The following is a 19,241-nucleotide window of genomic DNA, read 5'->3' on the forward strand; positions in this document are numbered from 1 at the left end:
GATACTCTTCAGAGGGTCGTTGTGGACTTTTTGGGCCGAAGAGCCTGTTTCCACACTGCAAGGATTCTATCTCAAAGTTTCTATTGGCCTTTGATGGAAACCCCTCTGATTTTGCAGTTAAAGGTTATCCCAGACCCCCAGGACTGATTCACTCATGAACCAGGAACTCCTGGTAAAATCAACTAGGAGACAGTGAGGTCAGCAGATGCTGGAGATCAGAGTTGAAAGTGTGTTGCTGGAAAAAAAACGGGTCAGATAGCATCCGAGGAGCAGGAAAATCGACGTTTTAGGCAGGAGCCTGATGAAGGGCTCTTGCCCGAAACGTTGATTCTCCTGCTGCTCGATGCTGCCCGACCTGCTGTGCTTTTCCAGCACCACACTCTCACCTGGTAAAATCCCTACCACACCCTCACACTGGGGATATCCATGGTTTAACACTAAATATAGACATTTCAGGCCTATTGATTCCAACATTGGTTTCACAGTTCAGTCTGATTTCCTTCCTCCCTGCTCCTTCAGTTCAGCAGCATCCTCTACTTTCGTCAGGACCTTGTTAACTTACCTCAGTCCCCAGGCTTCCTGGGAATTGCTACATTCTCCTCCCCCTCTCCCCCCCACCCCACCCACTCCTACACAGACAGACAGACAGACACACACACACACACACTCTCTTCTCTCCCTCCTCTTGGGTAATGGAACCAATGTCTCCTCCCTTACCTCACTGCCAATTGTACCATATTAACAATAATAATCCTGCTCCTCAGTGGTTGAGTAATTCTGTCTATTAGTTTATTGCTATAGGAAGGAAATAATTAAATTGGAAAGGGTGCAGGATGTTAGCGAGACTGGAGGGTTTGAGCTATTAGAAGAGGACGGAACTTTTTTCCCCTAGAGCGTAGGGGGTCGAGGGGTGACCTTATACAGATTTATAAAATCTGTATAAGGTGAATAGCCAGGGTCTTTTTTCTCTAGAGTAGGGGAATTCAAAACTAGAGGGCCTAGGTTTCAGGTGAAGGGGAGAGATTTAAGAGGGACCTGAGAGGCAACTTGTTCACGCAGAGGGTGGTGCATGTATGGAATGAGCTGCCAGAGGAAGTGGTAGATGCAGGCACAGTTACAACATTTAAAAGACATTTGATCAATGTACATGGATAGGAAAAGATTAGAGGGATATGGGTCAAACATAGGCAAATGGGACTAGTTCGGTTTCGGAAACCTATTCAGCATGGATGAGTTGAGCCAAAGCATCTGTTTCTGTGCTGTACGACTCTGTGACTGTAGTAAAATACTATGCAAGTTGTGCAGCAAATGTTATAATAAATAAACTGACTTCTGCATGTGAGTATTGCAAACCGAAAACAGACTCACTTCTAGCATGGGTTGAAACATTGTCTATGCACAATTTGTAAAGGTGAATTCTGTTGAAGGTGAGGTGCACATGCAACATCCCCCTTCTCTGTTAAAGAAAGTTTAACCATTTACAAGAACAAGTGAGTGTACCAGTCTTGGAAATGTATAAGGTGTCATTTGCTGAGACAACCAAGCCTTCTATTGGTGCCTTTGCCCGGAGGTGCCGTGATCACCTGTGAAGCTGCCTGTTGTTCCTATTTGTGTTGTTCAGCTATCCTTTCATCCACGCTGTTGCTTCTCCAGAATGTGCAGGCACTTACATACTGCAGCCAGGCTTTGTTCTAAAATGGCCATAGGCCCTCATACTTTTTCATATGGTGCAAATCGTCTTGAGAGCTACTCTTTTGGTTTTTAAGAGCTTCCAGATCACGTTGGAGCTATTGGTTTTCCATTTCAGACTCTTTAAGTTCTATCAAAGCTGTCACCACCCATTGGTCTGGTATATTTTCCCCTTTGTAATCTGCTGTAATAACTGTTCAGCTGCTCCAACTTCTTGTTATTTTTTGTTGTTTTATTGCTTGTTTGCTTTCCCCTATGACCTGCTTCATTTTTCTTTTCACTACAGCACCTTTTTGGGCATTCGTTTCATGAGAGAACCATCTCTCGTGCATCATTTCCAGCTTTCCTCATGTGGCTGTGCATCTTCACCCGCTTTTCCAGGTCTGTCGTTTTCTCCAGCATTGTTTTGAGCTCAAACTGAAGTTTGTGTAGCTGCTCCTGCTGAGCCTGGTCTGTTTTACATACACGTCACTTCAGCTACCCCTACAAACCAGCAATCCTTTCATTTGATTGATGAGATGGAGCTCATAGTCCATCCTATTTTGTTTATTTCTCCTCATAGTTCATCCTGGCTGGTTGATTTCTCCTGCCTTGCTCTATCTTGTCAGTAAATGTGGAAATATAGACCCTATTCCCTCATTCAGATTGTTGGTATATGTTGTGAATAGCTGGGGCCCAAGCTCTGATCCCTGTGGTAACCACCTTCCCACTCTGAAAATGACCCATTTATTTGAACTTTCTCTCTCCTGTCAGTGAAACAATTCTCAATCCACGCCAGTCCCATTTGCTTTGGTTTTTCACTTCTTATATGAGACTCTACCAAATAATTTCTGAAAATCCAAATACACCAATTTGTGACTGGAATCAGGTGAATTCCATTGATCCTCGATTAGGGTCGTTAGTCTGGGCCAAGCATGGTGGTTCAGTGGTTAGCACTGCTGCCTTCCAGCGCCAAGGACCTGGGTTTGATTCCCGCCTCGGGCAACTGCCTGTGGGGAGTTTGCACATTCTCCCCGGGTCTGCGTGGGTTTGCTCCGGGTGCTCCAGTCCAAAAGATTGGCAGGTCAGGTGAATTGGACGTGTAAAATTTCCCCTAGTGTCAGGTGTGTTAAGTCAGGGGAATGGGTCTGGGTGAGTTACTCTTCGGAAAGTCAGTGTGGACTTGTTGGGCCGAAGGGCCTGTTTCATGCTGTCGGAAATCTAATCAATGTGATCAGGAAATGCAGAACCTCCTCAGTTCAGGGAGTGTTGGCTGGCCACAGCTCGTATACTGTGCACAAACAAACACAGGGTGACTTGGTGACAGGATATTGGCCCCTGTCCACCTATTTCAAACACATTCACTGGTCCTTTCCTCAAGGAAGCTCCAGTAGGTTTATTAAACACTATGGGTGGCACGGTGTGTCAGTGGTTAGCACTGCTGCCTCACAGCACCAGGGTCCCAGGTTTGATTCCAGCCTCGGGTGACTGTCAGTGTGGAGTTTGCACATCCTCCCTGTGTCTTCGTGGGTTTCCTCCCACAGTCCAAAGATGTGCAGGTCAGGTGAATTGGCCATGTTAAATTGCCCATTGTGAAAGGTGCGTAGATCAGGGGGATGTGGGTCTGGGTGGGTTACTTTTCAGAGGGTTGGTGTGGACTTGTTGGGCAAATGGGCCTGTTTCCACACTGTAGGGAATCTAATCTAATCAAGTTGCCTTTCACAAATCTGTGTTGACTTTGCTTAATATCATCAGTAATTTTTAAAGTGCATTGTTACCACATTCTTTACAGTAGACGCTGTTATTTTCCATCCCATATTCCCAATTCCTTCGTCTCTGCCGCATCTGCTCCCAGGAGGACCAGTTCCAACACCGCACAGCCCAGATGGCCTCCTTCTTCAAGGACCGCAGATTCCCCCCAAACGTGATCGACGATGCCCTCCACCGCATCTCCTCCACTTCCCGCTCCTCCGCCCTTGAGCCCCGCCCCTCCAACCGCCACCAAGATAGAACCCCACTGGTTCTCACCTACCACCCCACCAACCTCCGTATACAGCGTATCATCCGCCGTCATTTCTGCCACCTCCAAACGGACCCCACCACCAAGGATATATTTCCCTCCCCTCCCCTATCAGCGTTCCGCAAAGACCACTCCCTTCTTGACTCCCTCGTCAGGTCTACACCCCCCACCAACCCAACCTCCACCCCCGGCACCTTCCCCTGCAACCGCAGGAAATGTAAAACTTGCGCCCACACCTCCTCCCTCACTTCCCTCCAAGGCCCCAAGGGATCCTTCCATATCCGCCACAAGTTCACCTGTACCTCCACACACATCATCTATTGCATCCGCTGCACCCGATGTGGCCTCCCCTACACTGGGGAGACGGGCCGCTTACCTGCGGAACGCTTCAGAGAACACCTCAGGGAAGCCCGGACCAACCAACCCAACCACCCCGTAGCTCAACACTTTAACTCTCCCTCCCACTCCACCGAGGACATGCAGGTCCTTGGACTCCTCCACCGGCAAAACATAACAACACGACGGTTGGAGTAAGAACGCCTCATCTTCCGCCTGGGAACCCTCTAACCACAAGGGATGAACTCAGATTTCTCCAGTTTCCTCATTTCCCCTCCCCCCACCTTGTCTCAGTCGGTTCCCTCAACTCAGCACCGCCCTCCTAACCTGCAATCTTCTTCCTAACCTCTCCGCCCCCACCCCACTCCGGCCTATCACCCTCACCTTGACCTCCTTCCACCTATCACATCTCCATCGCCCCTCCCCCAAGTCCCTCCTCCCTACCTTTTATCTTAACCTGCCTGGCACCCTCTCCTCATTCCTGATGAAGGGCTTATGCCCGAAACGTCGAATTTCCTATTCCTTGGATGCTGCCTGACCTGCTGTGCTTTAACCAGCAACACATTTTCAGCTGTTATTTTCCATGTTTGGCTAACCTTTCTTTTGTCCTCATTTTTTAACCAATTGGTTTGGGCTTGTCACCCTCCAGTCTGCAGGGACTATTCCAGAATGTATAGAATTTTGGAGGATGACTACCGTCACAAATCTAGTCCCTTTTTTATCTCCTAAAAGCTGTTCCTTGGCTCAAGGAGACTCTGACCTTGATTTTTTTTTCAGAGGGGTAATAAACCGGGCCAGGCTCCAATCAATCTGGTTTGGTACAGAGATGAAAAGGATTTTGAGAGGCCTTTTGTTGATATGTAAACAGTTGAGACTTCCGGTGGTCATATTTTAGAAGTGACCTGTATAATGAAAAGGAAGGGGTCTCTAGCTGACCAGTTTTAATTCAGTCTTGAACTAGTTGGAAGTTCATCAGGGAGCTGTGTGGGAACTCTGTCTCTGTTTTCTGCCCTTCAACTCCAACCTGTAAGCACGTGTTCCATTTATACTGGTTCTTAAAGGGAGTTTGCTTATTGGGACTGTTGTGTATATTCGGAACAGCATAGTTAGTCTAGTTGGATAGGTTGAGTTCTGTAAGGGTTCTTTATTCTGTTCTTTGTGTTTCATTGTGTAATTTTGTGAATAAATTTCTGTCTGCTTTAAACTCTAGTAGTCAACATTTTCACTGTGCACTTACCAAAACAAATTGCTAAGTTATGGTCTGGGCTGCCTGTTCAAGGATGTTTTGCATGCTATGATCTAGTCCATAACATTACCAACACATCCATTATTTCCATGGCCTTTTCCATTAATACACTGGGATGTAGATTCTCAGGATTTGGGGATTTATCAGCATTCAGTTCCATTATTTTCACTAGCATATATTTTAAAATTAATAATAATAATATCACTTGCCTTTCACTCCTCCCTAAAACATCTTGACACCAAGACCAGCTACATAAGAATCCTACTCATTGACTACAGTTCAGCCTTCAATACTGTTATCCCCTCGAGAGTGATTACTGAGCTTAGTGACCTTGGACTAAGCCCCTCTCTCTACAACTGGATCCTCAGTTTCCTGACCCACAGGCCACAATCAGTGAAGACTGGGGACAATATTTCACCCTCACTAACACATAACACTGGAGCCCCCTGGGGTGTGTACTTAGCCCCCTACTGTACTCACTGTATACCGATGAGTGCGTCATAAATACCAGACTAATGCATTTGCAAATTCGTTGATGACATCACCATAGTCAGTTGAATCTCAGATGGCGATGAAACAGACTACAGACGGGAGGTGGTAGACCTGGAAAAATGGTGCACTGAGAACAACCTAGCTCTCAATGCCAGCAAAACCAAGGAACTCATTATTGACTTTCAGCAGGATGTTACTCGTTCCCCACCCCACACATTACAAAGGTGGAATGGGTGAAGAGTGTCAAGCTTTCTTGGACTCTTCATGTGGACGCACTGGTTACAAAGGCCCAACAACATCCCTTCGTCCTCAGGCAGCTGAGAAAACTTGGCATGATGGCGAATGCCCTTGCCAACTTTTATAGGTGTGCCATCGAGAGCATTCTGTCTGGATGTATCACTACCTGGTATGGCAACTGTACCATTCAAGATCGGAGACGGTTACAGAGAGTGGTGAACTCAGCCCGGACAATCACAAAGGCCAACCTCCCATCTCTAGCTTCCATCTACCAGGCCCGCTGTCAAGGAAAGGCCGCCAGCATTCTCAAAGATCCATCTCACCCTGGCAATGTTTTTCTACAACGTCTACCATCGGGGGGAAGGTACAGAAGCCTGAACACACGCACCAGCCGGTTTCAAAACAGTTTCTACCCTACTGTTGTTAGAATACTGAATGGAGTCTCAAACTCTTACCATTCACCTGTACCTGTGTTTTTGTTTTGCTGCTGTTTACCTATTATTTACTTATCTATGCTACTTAACTCTGTGATCTGCCTGTATTGCTCGCAAGACAAAGCTTTTCACTGTGCCTTGGTACATGTGACAATAAATTCAATTCAATTTCTATTAACCCCTCTATCTCAAAGCCTCATTCTTCCCACAAACTTTAGTCTTTCCTTGTGCCTTCTTCTGTGAAGACAGAAGGCAGCCTTCCTACATTTGCCCTGTTTAGTAGTTTTAGAATTTTATATTGTTCTATAAAATCTGTCCTCTCCCATTTTTCTAAACTCTAGTGAATATAGCCCGAATCAATCCAATCTCTCTTCCTATCTCAGTTCCACCATCCCAGTTAGTTTAACAACTGCTGTTGGGAAAGTGTTAGAATCAATTATCAAGGAAGCCATACCAGGATGTTTGGCAAGTCAAAATACTATCCCTCAGAGTCAGCATGGTTTTATGAAGGGCAAAACATGTTTGACTAATTTGCTCGAGTTCTTCAAAGAAGTAACAAGCAAAGTTGATAATGGGGATTCTGTAGATGTAACATATCTGGATTTCCAGAAGGCATTTGATAAAGTGTTACACAAAAGATTAATTCACAAGGTTAGATCGTATCGGATTCGGGGTATAGCCTAGACAGACGACCAGCTGATGGACAGAAGACAGAGTCGGGCTAAATGGGTTTTTTGTCTGGATGGCACAGGGGTTTTGTGGGGTGTCACAGGGTTCAATCCTTGGGCTCCAGCTATTTACATTCTACATTAATGACTTGGATACAGGAATAGAAAGCTCTATAGCCAAATTTGCAGACAACTCAAAAATAGGCGGAATGGGAAATTGAAATGAGGAAACAATGACCTTACAAATGGACATAGCTAGATTAGGAGAGTGGGCCAGTATGTGGCAGATAGAGTTTAACGTAGGTAAGTGTGAGGTTATGCATTTTGCGTTGGAAAAATGGGACTGTGACTTATTATCTAAATGGGCAAAGACTTCGAGGTGCACTGGTGCAGATGGACCTGGGTGGACTCGTTCATGAGTCACAGGAAACTAGTGTGCAGGTACAGCAGATAAGAAAGGAAGTGAATGGAATGGTGGCTTTTACAGTGAAAGGAATAGAACATCAAGTAAAGGAAGTATTGTTGCAACCATACAAGGCACTGGTGAGACTGTACCTGGTGTATTGTGTGCAGTTTTTATCCTTTTATTTGAGGAAAGGTGTTGTGAGGTTTGAGGCAGTTCAGAGGAAGTTCAGGTACATAAAAACAATGACTGCAGATGCTGGAAACCAGATTCTGGATTAGTGGTGCTGGAAGAGCACAGCAGTTCAGGCAGCATCCGAGGAGCAGTAAAATCGACATTTTGGGCAAAAGTTCTTCATCAGAAATACAGGCAGAGAGTCTGAAGGGTGGAGAGATAAGTGAGAGGAGGGTGGGGGTGGGGAGAAAGTAATGTAGAGTACAATAGGTGAGTGGGGGAGGGGATAAAGGTGATAGGTCAGGGAGGAGGGTGGAGTGGATAGGTGGAAAAGAAGATAGGCAGGTAGGACAAGTCATGGGGACAGTGCTGAGCTGGAAGTTTGGAACTGGGATGAGGTGAGGGAAGGGGAAATGAGGAAACTGTTGAAGTCCAACTTGATGCCCTGGGGTTGAAGTGTTCCGAGGCGGAAGATGAGGTGTTCTTCCTCTAGGCGTCTGGTGGTGAGGGAGCACTCCCACCCTCCTCTCACTTATCTCTCCACCCTTCAGGCTCTCTGCCTTTATTCCTGATGAAGGGCTTTTGCCCAAAACGTCAATTTTACTGCTCCTCGGATGCTGCCTGAACTGCTGTGCTCTTCCAGCACCACTAATCCAGAAGCAGAGGAGGTTCACTACATTGATCCTAGAGATGATGGGTTTCTCCTGTGATGAGAGATTGAACAGTTTAGGGTCTGTACTCTCTGGAATTTAGAAGAATGAGGGGAGATCACGTTGAGATGATAAAAGGTGTGTGTGGATAAAATAGACAGGGAGTGAATGCTTCCTCTTGTGGGACATTATGGGACGAGAGGTCACAGTGTTAGGGTGAAGGGCAGCAAATTTCAAACAGAGTTGAGGAGAAACTACTCTGCCCAAAGGATTGTGAATGTGTGGAATTCACTTCCCCAAAGTCCGGTGGATACTGGGACAGTGAGTAAATTTAAGGAGGAGTTAGACAGATTTTTAATTGGTGATGGTGAAGGGATATGGTGAGAAGGCAGGAAAATGGGGATGAGGAGCATATCAGTTAAAATCGAATGGCGGAGCAGACTCGATGGGCCGAATGGTCTAATTCTGCTCCTATATCTTATGAGCTTATAAACATGGTACTCCAGGCGTCGTCTCATCAAGACCCTGTATAACAGCAGTTAGACAGCTTCCTGCTGAACTCAAATCCTCTTGCAATGAAGACCTTTTGCCTTCCCATTTGCTCACTGATCCTGCGCGTCTACTTTCATTGACCAGAGTACATGGACACCCAGGTCCCTCCTTTCCCAGTCTATCACCATACGTGGACGATTTCACACTTATCCACATTATACTTCATTTACTGTACATTTGCCCACTCACCTGTCTTATCCAAATCACATGAAAGTATCTCTGTGGCCTCCTTACCGTTCACCCTCTGACCCAGCTTTGCAAACTGGGAGATATTAAAATTTTCCTTCAACTCCTGTGGGCGGCACGGTGGCACAGTGGTTAGCACTGCTGCCTCACAGCGCCAGGGGCCTGGGTTCAATTCCCGCCTCAGGCGACTGACTGTGTGGAGTTTGCAAGTTCTCCCCGTGTCTGCGTGGGTTTCCTCCGGGTGCTCCGGTTTCCTCCCACAGTCCAAAGATGTGCGGATCAGGTGAATTGGCCATGCTAAATTGCCCGTAGTGTTAGGTAAGGGGTATATGTAGGGGTATGGGTGGGTTGCGGGTCGGTGTGGACTTGTTGGGCCGAAGGGCCTGTTTCCACACTGCAAGTAATCTAATCTAACTCCAAAAGTATTGGTTAATAGCTCTGCCAATCCTTTGTTCTCCATTATCAATTCTGTCCTCTCAGAGTATAAGGGGCTTACATTTCTCTTCAACCTACTGACCAGACGAGCGCTGCACATGGTCAGTGCGGGGATTGAACCCACGACCTTGGCGTTATTAGCACCACGCTCTAACCAGCTGAGCTAACCGACCTACTGACCAGACGAGCGCTGCACATGGTCAGTGCGGGGATTGAACCCACGACCTTGGCGTTATTAGCACCACGCTCTAACCAGCTGAGCTAACCGACCTACTAGACGAGCGCTGCACATGGTCAGTGCGGGGATTGAACCCACGACCTTGGCGTTATTAGCACCACGCTCTAACCAGCTGAGCTAACCGACCTACTAGACGAGCGCTGCACATGGTCAGTGCGGGGATTGAACCCACGACCTTGGCGTTATTAGCACCACGCTCTAACCAGCTGAGCTAACCGACCTACTAGACGAGCGCTGCACATGGTCAGTGCGGGGATTGAACCCACGACCTTGGCGTTATTAGCACCACGCTCTAACCAGCTGAGCTAACCGACCTACCCAGACGAGCGCTGCACATGGTCAGTGCGGGGATTGAACCCACGACCTTGGCGTTATTAGCACCACGCTCTAACCAGCTGAGCTAACCGACCTACACTCAAGTTGTACTTTTTATATCGTTGTAGGAGCTCTTAAGGTTTGATTTTATATCCTCTGCCTATTTAGATTTGGATTTTCTTGTCACGTGTATTCAAGTGCAGAAGTACAGGACTCCAGTGAAAAGTGTATAATGTTGCCACACACGGCACCATCTAGGTTCCAAGGTACCTAAGTATAGAAACTTATCTCATTCTCTGGGAGACCTCAACTATCTGTCTTTGACTCAGTCACCGCAGATGCCATCACTGCTTCTCCGATTTCCTGTAGTACCTCGGGAATATACCATTCACAGGCCGAGCTGAAACATCACCAGGAGCTGCCGAGAGACCAGGCCGAAACCCATCAAGAGAACAGGCAGAGACCCACCAAGAGACCAGGCCGAGACCCACCAAGAGACCAGGCCGAGACCCACTAAGAGACCAGGCCGAGACCCACCAAGAGACCGGGCTGAGACCTACCAAGAGACCAGGCCGAAACCCATCAAGAGAACAGGCCGAAATCCACCAAGAGACCGGGCTAAGCCCAATCAAGAGACCGGGCTGAGACCCACCAAGAGACCAGGCCGAGACCCACCAAGGGACCAGGCTGAGACCCACCAAGAGACCAGACCGAGACCCACTAAGAGACCAGGCCGAGATCCACCAAGAGACCGGGCTGAGACCCACAAAGAGACCAGGCCGAGACCCACCAAAAGACCAGGCCAAGGCCCATCAAGAGAACAGGCAGAGACCCACCAAGAGACCGGGCTGAGACCCACTAAGAGACCAGGCCGAGACCTACCAAGAGACCAGGCCGAAACCCATCAAGAGACCGGGCTGAGACCAATCAAGAGACCGGGCTGAGACCCACCAAGAGACCAGGCCGAGACCCACCAAGAGACCAGGCTGAGACCCGCTAAGATACTGGGCCAAGACCCACTAAGAGACCAGGCTGAGACCTACCAAGAGACCGGGCCAAGACCCACTAAGAGACCAGGCCGAGACTCACTAAGAGACCAGGCCGAGACCCACCAAGAGACCGCGCTGAGACCCACCAAGAGACCAGGCCGAGACTCACCAAGAGACCAGGCTGAGACCCATCAAGAGACCGGGCCGAGACCCACCAAGAGACCAGGCAGAGACCTGCATACTTTAGTTTGTTATCCTTTTAGTCAACCTCTTGGTCCCCCTTTGCTGAATTCTAAACTGCTCACTGTCCTCAAGCTGACTACGTTTTTGAGGAACTTTATATGACTGCTCTTTGAATCTAATACTATCCTTAATTTCTTTTATTAACATTGTTTGGCCATTTTTCCTGTTGTATTTTGCCCGAAAACAATGTAGAATTGCTGCAGTGTGTGCATTTGTACCTTAAATATGAAACAGTCTCTATCGACTGTCATAATAACGAAATTATCCAGACTACTGCAGCCAACTCAACTCTCAGACTATCTTAAAAGACAGGGTGCAGATACACCAAACTGTCACTTGTTAATGCTGCTGTGAAACACCTTGGGACATTTTCACGGCGTGAAAGGTGCTACATAAATGCAACTTCACGTACGACAGTGGCAGCTTCTCCATCCATCTGCAGAAACTAAATTCGTAGAGACAGCAGGAATTTCGGCTGAGAGTAATGCTAGACAGCTGACCTAATCAGCCTCACATTTTAAAGGAGATATGGGGAATATTAATAATGTCTCACGTCTCTAATTTAACAAAGCATTCAAACGCAAAATGAGCATTTGAAAGAATAAACGAGCTGTTCATTTCTCCAGGACTGGAGGAGCTGAGAGCTCCCTTGTGATTCTTTAAGCTGTTTCTTAATATTAAGTATTAGATCAGACAGGTTAATGGACAATGCATTTTCAAAGGATTTAGCCTCTCTTGTTAAACTCATATCCACAGGGCATTTTATAACGATTTCCCACAGAAAGGATTTTGTGGTTAATTCCACCTTTCCACTGTGTTTAGGCACAGTGCCAGGTCTGTTTGGTCCGTCCAATGTAAATAGCTGGGACAAATATCTGAGGCTTTATTTCATCTTTATGGCACAATGTCAAGTTGAAGCTGTATTTTTGTCGAAATGCCTTAAAACTGGGTTGAAACATTTCAATTAACAGATGAGAGAGAAAATTTTGAAGAAAAAATAGTTAAACGGACTCAAGTCATAATTTCTGGGAATTTTCACACCTCAGATGATTAATGGCTTTGAGAATGTTCCAAATGACTGTAATTTTACCCTTTACTTTCGTTTCCCAGCCAATAAAAGAACACTCAAACACCAGAAACAATTAGTTCAGGTGAGCAAAAGTTTTAAAACATAAATGAACATTTACTGAAGCCTTTATGGGAAGTCTTTTTAACCGCAGTTATGTGTTCTGTTCACTGTTGGGAATCATTTCCAGTATCTCCGACTGACCCAGATGGAAATAGCAGTAGGAGCTGATGCAGGGTGAGAGGACACATGATCAGACTCAGGATTATTCCAGATGGATTGGAGTTAGGTACAGTGGACGTCCAAAGAGACTCTGGGGATTCAGGTGCTTAGATCTTTCAAATGGCGCAAGCAATTAAGGGGGCTAAAGGGATACTGGCCTTTATATTGAGAGTGTCCAGACTCAAACTGTGTGGCCAAATTCCACCCCAACGCCATTTACAACTCCGCTGTTGCAGGGTGGATCTCAAGCAAAGACGAGGCAGAATCCAGGAAAGCGATAAGAGTGCTTAACAGCATGGTATAAAGACAACAAACCCTCCACCATTGTCAGCAAAGTGAAGGAGCTGGCCAAAGTGAGGACTGCAGATGCTGGAAAACCAGAGTTTAGATCAGAGTGGTGCTGGAAAAGCACAGCAGTTCAGGCAGCATCCGAGGAGCAGGAAAGTCGACGTTTCGGGCAAAAGCCCTTCATCAGGAATTCCTAATGACGGGCTTTTGCCCGAAATGTCGATTTCCCTGCTCCTCGGATGCTGCCTGACTTGCTGTGCTCTTCCAGCACCACTCTGATCTAAAAACTGAAGGAGGTGGCCATTGACTTCAGGAAGCAGAGTGGAGGACCTGTCCGTATCAATAATATTGAGGTGGAGCTTTTCAGGAACGTCAAATTCCTGGGAGTGACGATCATTTACAATCAACAACCACCCATGTTGATGCTAGAGTCACGAGAGCGCGACAACATCTCTACTTTCTCAGGAGGCTAAGCAAATTCAGCATGTCCACAAGGAGTCTTACCAATTTTTATAGATGCACCATACCTGGATGCATCACAGCTTGGTATGGCAACTACTCTGCCCAAGATTGAAAGAAACTACAGAGAATTGTGAACACAGCCCAGTCCATCACCCAAACCAACCTGCCATCCATTGACTCCATCGACACTGCCTGCTGCCTCAGGAAATCAGCCAACATCATCAAAGACCCCTCCCACCCCAGTTATACTCGCTTCCACCCTCTTTCATTGGGCAGAAGATACAAAAGTTTGAAAATACATACCAACAGATTTAAGAACAGCTTCTTCCCCGCTGTTATTGGACTTCTAAGTGGACCTCCCAAATTTTAAATTTAAAGTTGATCTCTCTCTCTCTCTATGTGTACCTTCTCTGCAGCTCTAACATCATAGTCCTCACTTTGTCCCATTACCCTGATGCACTTTGTATGGTGTGATCTGCCTGTACTGCACACAGAACAAAACTTTTCACTGTACCGCGGTACATGTGACAATAATAAATTAAATCAACTCAAATCAAGAGATCTGGAGTACAAAGATGCAGAATATGCGCCATAGAAAGCATCCTATCCGGATGCATCACGGCTCGATATAGCAACAGCTCTGCCCAAGACCCAATGAAACTACAGAGAGTTGTGAACACAGCCCGGTCCATTACCCAAACCAATCTTCCATCCATTGACTCCATCTATACTTCCCACTGCCTCGGGAAGGCAGCCAACATCAAAAAAGACTCCTCCCACCCCGGTTACACACTCTTCCACAAGCAGAAGTTACAAAAGTTTGAAAACACGCACCAATAGATTTAAGAACAGTTTCTCTCCTGCTGTTATCAGACGGTCTCATATATTAGAGTTGATCTTTCTCTGCACCTTCTCTGTAGTTTTAACACTGTATACTACATTCTGTTCATATTTCCCTGATGGACTTATAGAAGGTATGATACTTTTCACTGTATTTTGGTACATGTGACGATAATAAATCAAATCCAATTAAAAACCTGGTTCTGGGCACCACACCTCATGAAGGATAGATCAGCCTTGGAGGGTGTACAACATAGAATTACAGGTCAGGGTTGAATTATGAGGAGCAATGAAACAAATTAGATCTTTTCTGTAGAATTTAGAAAGGTGAAGAGTGATCTGACCAAAGTCTTCATGATATTAATAGGTAAAGGCAGGGTACAAAATGCCAATGTTAAAGAGAGAGCATCATCACGCCCTTAATCCTAGATGCTTCACTGAAATCATCGCTCATGCTTCCAAATTCTAATCACTAGGGTCAATCTCCTGCCCATCTCCCATATGTCTGGGCACCAATTTCATCAAAATAATCTTCCAATGTCCTGTTGAACGCCTCAATTAAACAAAGACCCCATCTGTCTACTCAACTGGACATCAAAGATCCTCATGCCACAATTCATAGTAAAGAAGGGGAAATCTCTTCAGTGTCCAGGCCAATATTGATCGTTAAACCAAATCGTCTGATTATGTATTTCACTATTGTCTGTGGGAGCTTGCTGCAAAGCTCCTTTCTCTAGATTATGGAAGTGAAAATATTTCAGCGAGATTTCTTTGTAGTTTGATAGCGCTTGGGGTGAGCGGAGATTGGGAGCTCGATGGAGACTTGAACCTTCTTGCAATCTTCGCATTGTGAAACTCTCAATGTTGCAAGGTCTGACCCGTATAGACTGGACAAAGTGCTGCAAGGAGGAGATCACACTGTGGGCATGTCCAGCAACGAAGCAGTCACCTGACACGAGAGTCGCTGGCAGATTTTTGGAGCATGGATCCCCCACAAATAGAGAGCTCACTTATATCGCCACACGGACTGCACGTAAGCTCAGTCCTTATAAGCACTTGGAGAGTTATGAGATGTGACGGCTCCAGTGGAGTGTGCAAATGGAAGTATGTGGCGTGAGGTGGCCTTTGGGACCAACAGGAGCATTTAGCAGAATAGAAAATGAACGCTAAGAGGGGGACCAGGCTTTTATGTGTCAGAGTGAGTCAAGGTAGTGGATGTGAGGTGTTAAAAATAGTCAGGCCAGACTCAAGCTGCATGCAACCAATCACAATGCAGCCAACAGGAAAATTCAAGGACTTCTACCTTGGATCCTATCTTCATTACTTGAAACCTACTTTTAAACTTCATTCTAATGTTTACAAACTGAGTCACAAGTGTAGGGGGACCCTGAAACACTGCTCTTAAAAAGCCCTTTGAGGTTGGGTCAGTTGAGATTTTTGTGGCTGAGAGGAGTAGAATTCTATTGCACTATGTTGTATAGAACTTAAAACTGTTGGTGTTTATGCTTCCTCTGAATTTACACTGTTCCCGTTGTGTTTGGCTGCGTTAATATTATGGTATAAAGGTAATGTCAGTGGCAATGTGATCCAGAGAGCCCAGGTTAATGTTGTGGGGTCAAATCCTATCACAGCAGCTGATGACATTTACTTCAGTAAGTCTGCACTTCAAGGCTCTACTATGTCCTGATAAAAAATTGTCATTGATTTTTGTTTCAAAGGAAACCTGTCTCACTATTGTTGGGAAAGAAATCCTGTCCCAGTTTGGTTGAAATCTGACTTCAGATCTGCAGACTGATTGGTTTGAATCCCACCAAAAGCAACTTATCCCCATTCCATGGAAGAATAAGGAAATAAAAATCCTTCCATTCCTTTCTGCTTTCTGTCCTACCTACTGTTACTCCTCTCAATGATTCTTTGAGATGCTCTGTTAAAAGCCACTCCCTTTGGACATCAGTCCAAACATGGCCTTATCTGGTAAGCTGTCAAGTTTTATCTGATCATATTCCCATGATGCACCCTGGGATGTTTCATTGCATTGAAGGTGCGACTTAAATACAAGCTGTTTCCGAAGTGCAAAAATGACTTTGGTTTATCCAGAACAGGCTGCGTTATGAAATCTTTCTGAGCTGCCTCTCTGTGGCAGAGTCTCCCTCCTGGCATCACCGTGATGGCAGATGTGCGAGCTCTGTAAATCCTCACAGGAGCCCTGACAGCAGAGTGGGTGCGTGTTGGAAGGTGCACCTTTGTCTTTTTTGTTCCCAACTGTCAGAAATAATGTCAAGGTGCAGGGCCAAATCAACTGATCCTGCGCGGTGAGCTGAGCAGATTGTCTGGACTTTAAAAGCTATTGAATTTATAGGTGGCAAAATCCTGACATTTTGCAACAGCGTTACGTCTGGGATGCAGCAGTGTGGGTTATTTCATGACCCCTGCATTTTTTCAACTATTGGGTTGAGAGGTGAGGTGGTTGTTTATTCCCGCTACATACTGATTGAATTCTAATGTGAAACAATGTAAGAGTGAACCTTGGAATCCCTGCAGTGCAGGTAGAGGCCACTTGGGCTGTCAAGTGTGTATCAACCATCCAAAGAGCACCCCATCCCATCCCCACATGCTAATCCACTTGGTCCCTACACTACAGGACAAATTAGCACAACCAATCCATCTGCAGGAGGAAACCCATGCAGGCATGTACAAACAGTCACCCAAGGTTGGAATCGAACCCAGGACCCTGCTGTTGTGAGGCAGCAGTGCTAACCACTGAGCCACCACAATCTTTGGTGCAGATCTTACGGCCATATGGTGACTTTTAAGCTCATCTTTATTGCGTACGTTCTGATTCTTTGACCCATTCCTTGTGTCAGGTCTAAGCTGCTATTGCCATTGTCAACCTATCCAGCATGTTCTCCTTACTTCACACACACTATAAGATCAATAACATGCGCTCACTTGGTCACCTGTACTAGTGTCTCTCTGTCTACTTTGCTGTCAACTTTTGCCTTTCTTAAAAAGCTTTATTTGTAGCAAGGTCAGCACTTGCGAGTATGCCTGGCATATTTTATTCATTCACAGGATTGGGACATCATTAGCCAGCTTAGTATTTATTGCCCCAATGTCAGGTAAGGGTTAACCACATTGCTGAGGGTCTTAAATCACGTGTAGGCCAGATCAAGTAAGGATGACAGTCTCAGTCCCTGAAGGGCACTAGTGAAACAGATGGTTTTTTTCCTCCGACAATTTCATAGACTTTTAATTTCAGATTTTTATTGAATTCAAGTTCCATCATCTGCCACAGCAGGATTTGTACTCAGGTCCCCAGAACAATACCTTGCTCCCTGCATTAATAGCCCAGTAACAATACCAATAGGGTGTCACCTCCATAGGTGCTGCATTTGATGAGATGCCTTCTTGAGCTGCCAAGGATTGTGTGCTGCATGCATACCCGTGCACTGTTAGGATGAAGGTGCCAAGACCTTTAACCCAGTGACAATGAAGGAACGGGGATATATTTCCAAGTCAGCATGGTGAGTGGAGGGGATGGCATTCTCAAGTACCTGCTGCTCTTCCACAGAATCACAGAAGACATACCGTGCCAAGAGAGGACACTTGACTCTTAGTCACTGACCTAGCTGTCCAAACTGAGCAATGTGACTGAGTGTTACTCTCCTGCTCTCTCCCCAATACCCTGCATAATGCCCCCTTGAATGCTTCAATGAAAACAGCCCTCACCACACTTCTAGCACTTTATTCCAAACTTAAATCACTTGATCCTCTTGGCTCATCGCATTCCCAAAAACCAGGTCCAGCATGGCCTCCTTCCTTGTTGCATTTGTCACATTCCGGATTCCAGGCGATAGAGGTCACTGGTTTGGAAGATGCCATCGAAGAACCTTAATGGTTGCCCATTGCGATTCGTACACGCCCCAGCTGCTGCATCCTGCTGGTGCTGGAGATGGTTCCATGTACATGGTGGACAGACCTTGGTCATGGTGAGCAGAAGTTAGTTACCACTGAATTCTTAGCTTCTGGCAATTTTTTTTCTGTCACCACAGCATTTACGTGGGTGGTCCAGTTAAGGTTTGGATCAACGATGGTATTCAGGATAATAATGGAGAGCGATTTTGACTGTGTGATTTTGAGAGTACACACATTGCTAGGCTGCTTCTACTGAGTCTCTACCCTTACCATACCTAGGAGCAACTATTCTCTCACTCTCAGCTAATCCTGTAAAATCTTCATTAATGCACAGAATACTGTACATTAGTTCTCTAGTCCATTCTGACTCTCACAGTCTTGATAGCTCATTTAACATTGCAACATCATGTGTGATAATATCATTGACATTCATTTCCCAGGAATCACATGGGACGAAGTGATTAGCCTCCCTCTGGTTGGAGGTAGGCATAGCCTAGTGCTTGTGCAGCATTGAGATTACTCACCATGTGATACAGATGCTTTGCCGCCTTATAGGCACTAGCTAAATGCAACTTGCCAAATGCGTTCAGTGTTTGCACACTTGCTCAGCAAGTCCAGACTGTTCAATGCTTCACACACTGTACCATTCCGCAGCTTTAGCAGAAGACAGACAGCAACCTACATCTGATACTCTTACTCAACAAAGAGGGGGAAGGAGGTTGATGAGGGCTTCTCATAGAAACCTCTGGATTGTCCCAGACATTCCCTAGAATCCTGGATACATGCCTGTTCCTCTGTGGGAGTGAGATACCAGACTATTGCTTGATACGTTGCTCAATCACTCAACTAAAATACCAAGAAACGAACATTCTAATTCCATTCTCCTGCCACTCTGAGTAAACAATGAAAACCCTCTTTACTTCAAAGTAATAACATCTGCACCTCCCCCAAAAAAAACCTCATGTGCCAGACTTATGCCAGTGCTAATAGCTTGCAGAATTGAAAATAAACTACAGATCAGTCATAGAGATGAGCAGCACAGAAACAATACATCCACGCTGACCAGATACCTTAAACTGATCTAATCCCGTTTGCCAGCATTTGGCCCATATCTCTCTAAACCCTTCCTACTCATGTACCCACCCAGATGCCTTTTCAATGT

The 19,241-nt window shown here is 45.9% G+C and overlaps 6 non-coding genes across 6 annotated transcripts; all 6 read right to left on the reverse strand.

The window, feature by feature from the left end:
- Positions 1-9,600: 9,600 nt before the first annotated feature.
- On the reverse strand, positions 9,601-9,674 carry trnai-aau (transfer RNA isoleucine (anticodon AAU)). The gene has a single exon. It is a non-coding gene; the product is annotated as a tRNA-Ile (tRNA).
- Positions 9,675-9,698: 24 nt separating this feature from the next.
- Positions 9,699-9,772, reverse strand: trnai-aau (transfer RNA isoleucine (anticodon AAU)). The gene has a single exon. It is a non-coding gene; the product is annotated as a tRNA-Ile (tRNA).
- Positions 9,773-9,792: 20 nt separating this feature from the next.
- trnai-aau (transfer RNA isoleucine (anticodon AAU)) lies at positions 9,793-9,866 on the reverse strand. The gene has a single exon. It is a non-coding gene; the product is annotated as a tRNA-Ile (tRNA).
- A 20-nt stretch (positions 9,867-9,886) lies between these two features.
- On the reverse strand, positions 9,887-9,960 carry trnai-aau (transfer RNA isoleucine (anticodon AAU)). Its single transcript has one exon. It is a non-coding gene; the product is annotated as a tRNA-Ile (tRNA).
- A 20-nt stretch (positions 9,961-9,980) lies between these two features.
- Positions 9,981-10,054, reverse strand: trnai-aau (transfer RNA isoleucine (anticodon AAU)). The gene has a single exon. It is a non-coding gene; the product is annotated as a tRNA-Ile (tRNA).
- A 21-nt stretch (positions 10,055-10,075) lies between these two features.
- Positions 10,076-10,149, reverse strand: trnai-aau (transfer RNA isoleucine (anticodon AAU)). The gene has a single exon. It is a non-coding gene; the product is annotated as a tRNA-Ile (tRNA).
- Between the last annotated feature and the right edge of the window lie 9,092 nt (positions 10,150-19,241).

This window comes from Hemiscyllium ocellatum, chromosome 42 (assembly GCF_020745735.1).
Source record: "Hemiscyllium ocellatum isolate sHemOce1 chromosome 42, sHemOce1.pat.X.cur, whole genome shotgun sequence".
In the NCBI taxonomy this organism is placed as follows: Eukaryota; Metazoa; Chordata; class Chondrichthyes; order Orectolobiformes; family Hemiscylliidae; genus Hemiscyllium; species Hemiscyllium ocellatum.